Here is an 8,756-nt window from a genome sequence, read left to right as displayed (position 1 = left end):
ACACCAGGCCTCCCTGTCCATCACCAACTCCCAGTTTATTCAAACTCATGTCCATTGAGTTGGTCAGGTCATCCAACCATCTCACCCTCTGTCATCCCCTTCTCTTCCTGCCTTCAATCTTTCCTAGCATCAGGATCTTTTCAAATGAGTCAGCTCTTTGCACCAAGTGGCCAAAGTAATGGAGTTTCAGCTTCAGCATCAGTCCTTCCAATGAACATTCAGGGCTGATTTACTTTAGAATGGACTGATTGGATCTCCTTGCAGGCCAAGGGACTCTCAAGAGTCTTCTCCAACACCACAGTTCAAAAGCATCAATTCTTCAGCACTCAGCTTTCTTTATAGTCCAATTCTCACATCCATACATGACTACTGGAAAAACCATAGCCTTGACTAGACAGATCTTTGTTGGCAAAGCAATATCTCTGCTTTTTAATACGCTGTCTAGTTTGGTCATAACTTTTCTTCCAAGGAGCAAGCATCTTTTAATTTCACGGCTGAAGTCACCATCTGCAGTGATTTTGGAGCCAAAGAAAATAAAGTCTGTCACTGTTTCCACTGTTTCTCCATCTATTTGCCATGAAGTGATCGGATCGGATGCCATGATCTTTGTTTTCTGAATGTTGAGTTTTAAGCCAACTTTTTCATGCTCCTCTTTCACTTTCATCAAGAAGCTCTCTAGTTCTTTTCTTTCTGCCACAAGAATGGTGTCTTCTGCATATCTGAGGTTAGTGATATTTCTCCTGGCAATCTTAATTCCAGCTTGTGCTTCATCCAGCCCACGGGGGTGGGCTTTCTCATGATGTACTCTGCATATAAGTTAAATGAGCAGGGTGACAATTTACAGCCTTGACATAGTCCTTTTCCTATTTGGAATCAGTCTGTTGTTCCACGTCCAGTTCTAACTATTCCTTCCTGACCTGCATACAGATTTCACAAGAGCAGGTCAGGTGGTCTGGTATTTCCATCTCTTGAATAATTTTCCACAGTTTATTGTGATCCACACAGTCAAAGGCTTTGGCATAGTCAATAAAGCAGAAATAGATGTTTTTCTGGAACTCTCTTGCTTTTTCCATGATCCAGTGGATGTTGTCAATTTGATCTCTGGTTCCTCCGCCTTTTCTAAAACCAGCTTGAACATCTGGAAGTTCATGGTTCACTTATTGTTGAAGCCTGACTTGGAGAATTTTGAGCATTACTTTATTAGTGTGTGAGATGAGTGCAATTGTGTGGTAGTTTGAGCATTCTTTGGCATTGTCTTTCTTTGAGATTGGAATGAAAACTGACCTTTTCCAGTCCTATGGCCACTGCTGAGTTTTCCAAATTTGCTGGCATATTGAATGCAGCACTTTCACAGAATCATTTTGAGAATTTGAAATAGTCCAACTGGAATTCCATCACCTCTACTAGCTTTGTTCATAGTAATGCTTTCCTAAAAAAGGAAAGATATACCCATTTGAATGCAGAGTTCCAAAGAATAGCAAGGAGAGATAAGAAAGCCTTCCTCAATTCATAAGACCTTAATGTATTTGTTTTATCCCAATATCTTATAGTCTTTTTTTTTTAGTTCTACCAGTTTATTAATACTAACCTGTTATCCTCCACCCTCATGCACACATGCTCAGTCATTTGAAACCATGGACTGCAGCCCGCTAGGCTCCTCTGCCCATGGGATTCTGCAGGCAAGAATACTGGAGTGGGTTGCCATTTCCTTCTCCAGTGCTCTTATAGTCTTTTTGCATTTTATGATTTCTATTCATTTATGAAGTATCTTAGAGGAAGAGAGAAGTACATAAGTATAAAATCTGATTGTCAGGAGTGGAATTGGTATGAGTAGGGATTTAAGCACTGAGCATTAAGTTCCAGGTATAATTAAGAATAAGTGGTCGAGGGAAGTTTATAGCTATACAATCCTCCCTCAAGAAACAACAACAAAAAATCAAACAGACAACCTAACTTTACACCTTAAGCAACTGGAAAAAAAAGAAATAGAAAACCCCAAAATTAGTAGAAGGAAGGAAATCATAAAGATCCAAACAGAAAAAAATAAAAAAGAAAGAAAGAAAGAATAGTAAAGATTAATAAAATGAAAACCTGTTTCTTTGACAAGAAACAAAATTGGCAGACCCTTAGCCAGACTCATCAAGAAAAAAAGAGAGAAGAATCAAATCAATGAAATTAGAAATGAAAACGGAGAGGTTACAACAAACAGTGCAGAAATACAAAGGGTTATAAGAAATTATTGACTGTGCCAAAGCCTTTGACTGTGTGGATCACAATAAACTGGAAGATTCTGAGAGAGATGAGAATACCAGACCACCTGACCTGCCTCTTGAGAAATCTGTATGCAGGTCAGGAAGCAACAGTTAGAACTGGACATGGAAAAACAGACTGGTTCCAAATAGGAATAGGAGTACCTCAAGGCTGTATATTGTCACCCTGCTTATTTAACTTATATGCAGAGTACATCATGAGAAATGCTGGACTGGAAGAAACACAAGCTGGAATCAAGATTGCCAGGAGAAATATCAATAACGTCAGATATGCAGATGACACCACCCTTATGGCAGAAAGTGAAGAGGAACTAAAAAGCCTCTTGATGAAAGTGAAAGAGGAGAGTGAAAAAATTGGCTTAAATCTCAACATTCAGAAAACGAAGATCATGGCATCTGGTCCCATCACTTCATGGGAAATAGATGGGGAAACAGTGGAATCATGTCAGACTTTATTTTGGGGGGCTCCAAGATCACTGCAGATGGTGACTGCAGCCATGAAATTAAAAGACGCTTACTCCTTGGAAGAAAAGTTATGACCAACCTAGATAGCATATTCAAAAGCAGAGACATTACTTTGCCAGCTAAGCTCCATCTAGTCAAGGCTATGGTTTGTCCTGTGGTCATGTATTGATGTGAGAGTTGGACTGTGAAGAAGGCTGAGCGCCGAAGAATTGATGCTTTAGGAGTGTGGTGTTGGAGAAGACTCTTGAGAGTCCCTTGGACTGCAAGGGGATCCAACCAGTCCATACTGAAGGAGATCAGCCCTGGAACTTCTTTGGAAGGAATGATGCTAAAGCTGAAACTCCAGTACTTTGGCCATGTCATGCAAAGAGTTGACTCATTGGGAAAGACTTTGATGCTGGGAGGGTTTGGGGGCAGGAGGAGAAGGGGACGACAGAGGATGAGATGGCTGGATGGCCTCACTGACTCGATGGACGTGAGTCTGAGTGAACTCCAGGATTTGGTGAAGGACAGGTAGGCCTGGTGTGCTGTGATTCGATTCATGGGGTCGCAAAGAGTCAGACACGACTGAGCAACTGAACTGGACTGATATAGCAATAAAATAGATAACCTGGAAGAAATGTACAGATTCTTTGAAAAGTTCAATCTTCCAAGACTGAACCAGGAAGAAATAGAAATTATGAGCAACCCAATTAAAAGCACTAAAATTGAAGCTGTGATCAAAAATCTCCCAAAAAACAAAAGCCCAGGACCAGATGGCTTCACAGGATAATTCTATCAAACATTTAGAGAAGAGTGAATGCCTATCCTTCTAAAACTCTTTCAAAAAATTACAGAGGAAGAAAACTTCCAAACTCATTTTATGAGGCCACCAATACCCTGATACCAAAACCAGACAAAGACAACACACGAAAAAAGTAAACTTCAGGCCAATATCACTGATGAACATAGATGCAAAGATCCTCAACAAAATTTTAACAAACAGAATTCAGCAGTATATCAAAAATCTCATACACTGCAATCAACTTGGATTTATTCCAGGGATGCCAGGATTCTTCAATATACAACAGTCAATCAATGTGATATACCATATTAGTAAATTGAAAGATAAAATCCATATGATCATTTCAATAGATGCAGAAAAAGCCTTTGATAAAATTCAGTACCTATTTATGATGAAAACTCTTCAAAAAATGGGCATAGAAGGAACCCACCTCAACATAGTAAAGGCCATATATGATAAGCCTCCAGCAAACATTATTCTCAGTGGTGAAAAATGGAAAGTATTCCCCCTAAGATCAGGAACAAGACAATGGTGTCCACTTTTGCCACTATTATTCAACATAGTTCTGGAAGTCCTAGCTATAGCAGTCAGAGAAGAAAAAGAAATAAAAGGAATCCAGATCAGAAAAGAAGAAGTAAAACTCACACTGTTTGCAGATGACATGATACTGTACATAGAAAACCCTAAAGATAGTATCAGAAAATTACTTGAGCTAATCAGTGAATTTAGCAAAATTGCAGGATACAAAATCAATACACAGGAATCACTTGCATTTCTATATACTAACAATGAAAAATCAGAAAGAGAAATTAAGGAATCAGTCCCATTCACCATTGCAACAAAAAGAATTAAATATATAGGAATATACTTACCTAAGGGGACAAAAGAACTCTACACAGAAAATTATAAGACACTAATGAAAAAAATCAAAGATGACATAAACAGATATTCCAGGTTTCTGGGTAGGAAGAATTAATATTGTAAAAATGACTATACTACCAAAAGCAATCTACAGATTCAGTGCTATCCCTATCAAAATACCAGTGGCATTTTTCACAGAACTAGAACAAAAATTTTCAAAATTCATATGAAAAAACAAAAGACCCTGAATAGCCAAAGCAGTCTTGAGAAAGAAGAATGGAGCTGGAGGAATCAAGCTTCCTGACTTCGGTTATACTACAAAGCTACAGTCATTGAGACAGTATGGTACTGGCACAAAAACAGTAATATAAACCAATGGAGCAAGATAGAATGCCCATAAATAAACCCATGCACCTATGGGTACCTTATTTTTGACGAAGGAGGCAAGAATATACAATGGGGCAAAGACATTCTCTTCAATAAATGGTGCTAGGAAAACTGGGCAGCTCCATGTAAAAGAATGACATTAGGACACTTCCTAACACCACACACAAAGATAAACTCAAAATGGATTAAAGACTTAAATGTAAGACCAGAAACTATAAAACTTTCAGAGGAAAACAGGCAGAACACTCAATGACATTAATCAAAGCAAGATCCTCCATGAGTAATGGCAATAAAAGCAAAAGTAAACAAGCAGGACCTGATTAAACTTAAAAGCTTTTGCACAGCAAAGGAAACTATAAGCAAGGTGAAAAGACAACCCTCACAATAGGCAAAATAATAGCAAATGAAACAACTGACAAAGGATTAATTTCCAAAATATACAAGCAGCTCAATGCAACTCAATACCAGAAAAATAAACGACCCAGTCAAAAAGTGGCAAAAAGACCTAAACAGACATTTCTCCAAAGAAGACATACAGATGGCTAACAAACACATGAAAAGATACTCAATATTGTTCATTATTGCTTCCCAGGTGGCTTAGAGGGTAAAGCATCTGCCTGCAATGCTGGAGATCCAGGTTCAATCCCTGAGTCAGGAAGATCCCTTGGAGAAGGAAATGGCAACCCACTCCAGTACTCTTGCCTGGAAAATCCCATGGATGGAAGTGCTTGGGAGGCTACTAGAGAAATGCAAATCAAAACTACAATGAGATATCACCTCACACTGTTCAGAATGGCCATCATCAAAAAGTCTACAAGCAATAAATGCTGGAGAAGGTGTGGAGAGAAGGGAACACTCTTGCACTGTTGGTGGGAATGTAAATTGATACAGCCACTATGGAAGATGGTATGGAGATTCCTTAAAAAACTAGGAAAAAAACCACCATATGACCCAACAATCCCACTCCTAGGCATATACCCTGAGGAAACAAAAATTGAAAGAGACACATGTATCTCATTTTTCATTTCAGCACTATTTACAATAGCTAGAACATGGAAGCAACCTATATGTCCATCAACAGGTGAATGGATAAAGAAGTTGTGGTACATATACACAATGGAATATTACTCAGCCATAAAAAGGAACATATTTGAGTCAGTTCTAACTAGGTGGATGGACCTAGAACCTATTATGTAGAGTGAAGTGAGTCAGAAAGAGAAAGATAAATACTGTATTCTAGCACATGTATATGGAATCTAGAAAAATGGTACTGAAGATTTATTTACAGGGCAACAGTGTAGAAACATACATAGAGAATAGACATAAATATGGAGAGAGGGGAGGAGAGGGTGAGATGTATGGAAAGAGTAACATGGAAACTTACATTACCATAATGTAAAAGAGATAGCCAACAGGAATTTGCTATATGGCTCAGGAAACTCAAACAGGGGCTCTGTATCAACCTAGAGGGGTGAGATGGGGAGGGAGATGGGAGGGAGATTCAAAAGGAAGGGGATATATGTATACCTATGGCTGATTCATGTTGAGGTTTGACAGAAAACAAACGAAAAAAATTCTGCAAAGCAATTATCCTTCATTAAAAAATAATTTAAAAAAAGAATAAGAGGTTACTGTTGCAATGAGCTGGGGCCTCCTGCCCAATGGTCAGCACCAATTTAACAGCCATCTTAGAAGCAGACCCTCCATCCTCAGTCAGGCCTTCAGATGATCACAACCCCACTGGCATTGTAATTTCAATTCATGAGAGACTATAGTTAGATCAGCCTAGTTAAGCTGATTCCCAAATCCTGGTAATATAGAAATCTGTATTTGCTTTAGGACACAATGTTTTGAGGTAATTTGGTACACAGCTATGAAAAACTAATACATATAGTTAAAAAAAGAAGAAGAATATTTGAACTACTAACTTCATTGTATTATATGAGCCTATAGTGTGAGAGGATTACTCCTGCTGTTGTTGCTTACTAGTTTCTACCCAAAGCCTGAATTGTTGAAGGACTAGAGTGAAGATAAATCAACTGAGAGAGAAGTAAAATAAATGGTATATTAAAACCATATACAGTAAGAAGTAGGGCTGGATATTGGATGGTACTTTTGATACCACAGGCAACAAGTGTACCAGGTACAAAGGTTTTTTACAATGTTGTAGGTAGGTCAAAATATTTACAGCCATGTTCTTAATAATGCTTCCCTGGTGGCTCAGATGGTAAAGCATCTGCCTACAATGCAGGAGACCCAGGTTCGATCCCTGGGTTGGGAAAATCCTCTGGAGAAGGAAATGGCAACCCACTCCAGTACTCTTGCCTGGAAAATCCCATGGATGGAGAAGCGTGGTAGGCTACAGTCCATGGGGTCGCAAAGAGTCGGACATGACTGAGCAACTTCGCTTTCACTTTCTTTCTTAATAATACACATCATTAATTGTGCAAACATTCACAGAGCTTGTAACGTGTTGGGCTCTCTAAAAAGCGCTGAACAACACACTGTGATGTGAAAGGCATACTGTTCATGACTAACAAACTACCATATCTGTACTCACCACAATAGCTGAAGAGACATAACATCTGCTTTAACATGGCATGGGTTAACTTTCAGAGACTACCTTCACCTCTTGCTTCTCCTTGGCTGAACCTGAATTTTAAAAAGACGGAGAGAACATAGTTCCATGTTCATTGCTCTCACCAGGTTCTATTCCGTATGCTTAGAAGGGAGCATCTCATTTTCAGAGCACATGCAGATTCAAGTCTCAGTCACATCGATCTGGTCTTGTGATTTTTGCTTTCCCCTACAATATGTTCTCTTTGATTGCCTTCTGTATTCAAGTATGAAAGAGGGGGCAAGTCTTCATAACTTACTCAAATAACTTTTCCAAAGTGTCATAGCATTTCATGATTCTCAGAAAAATGAGGGAAATGCAAGATGAGGAAGGCAAGTCAAAACCAAAACTCAAACATTTAGTTTAAAAAAAGATAGAGTATAAGAAAAGAAAGAACTGGCCAGATATTGTTCTGTTGTTCTGGGAATATAAAAGAATAGATATCTTTTCTAGAGACCTTACCACAGACTTTCAGGCATAATTCTCAGTGACTTTCATTTATTAAATCCTTTAGTCCTCACAAGAGTTTTATGAAGTGAGATTTATTCTTATCCCTATTGCCCAGATGAGAAAGGCAGGGAACCTGGAGGTTAAATAATATTCCTGAGATTATATATATATATATATATATAGGGTTTCCCTGGTGGCTCAGCTGGTAAAGAATCTGCGTGCAATGCAGGAGACCTGGGTTGGGAGAACCCCCTTGAGAAGGAAACGACTATCCACTCCATTATTCTGGCCTGGAGAATTCCATGGACTGTGTAGTCCATGGGGTCTCAAAGAGTCAGACATGACTGAGTGACCTTCACTTTCATACACACACACAGACACACACACACACACACACACACACACACACACACACAATGCAGTACCTCCACAGTCTGATTGTAGAGCTGTCCTGCTCAGCTTTATGTTTAAGGAAATCTGACATGCTAACTGTGTAGTTGAAAGAGTTTGCAGTGTGTGGAAAGGAGATAGATAAATCAGTATTTTGCTTCCAACGATTATAAATGGCATGAATGATGACATTTGTAAACATAAGTGTGTGTTTAAACTATCATTCACCTGTGTCTATACCTCCTTTTTGTTTCCTCTTTCAAATGAAATATTTACTTTGGAGTGGGCTTCTAAATGTCATCTGTTTTATAATCTCTGCATTAGCCTTAAAACTCAGGCTACTTGTGACTGAGTGAGGGATTCTGTGTTGGAAAGTTGAACAAGAATAGAATATTGAATTAATGAGCTGTAAATTGGCATTAGTGTTAGAAATAATTTGGTGTTTTGGTACTTTAGGTCATTTCCTACATGGTTAATCTATTTAAAAAAAAACATAACAGGCTCATTCTAGCATGGGAAATGAGATCAAGAT

General features: G+C 38.6%; 1 non-coding gene across 1 annotated transcript; it reads left to right on the top strand.

Moving 5' to 3' along the window:
* Positions 6,977-7,048, top strand: TRNAC-ACA. The gene has a single exon. It is a non-coding gene; the product is annotated as a tRNA-Cys (tRNA).

Source organism: Capra hircus, chromosome 18 (genome assembly GCF_001704415.2).
Source record: "Capra hircus breed San Clemente chromosome 18, ASM170441v1, whole genome shotgun sequence".
Lineage (NCBI taxonomy): Eukaryota > Metazoa > Chordata > Mammalia > Artiodactyla > Bovidae > Capra > Capra hircus.
The sequence above is the reverse complement of the archived record's forward strand: the minus strand, read 5'-3'. Positions and strand labels throughout refer to the sequence as shown.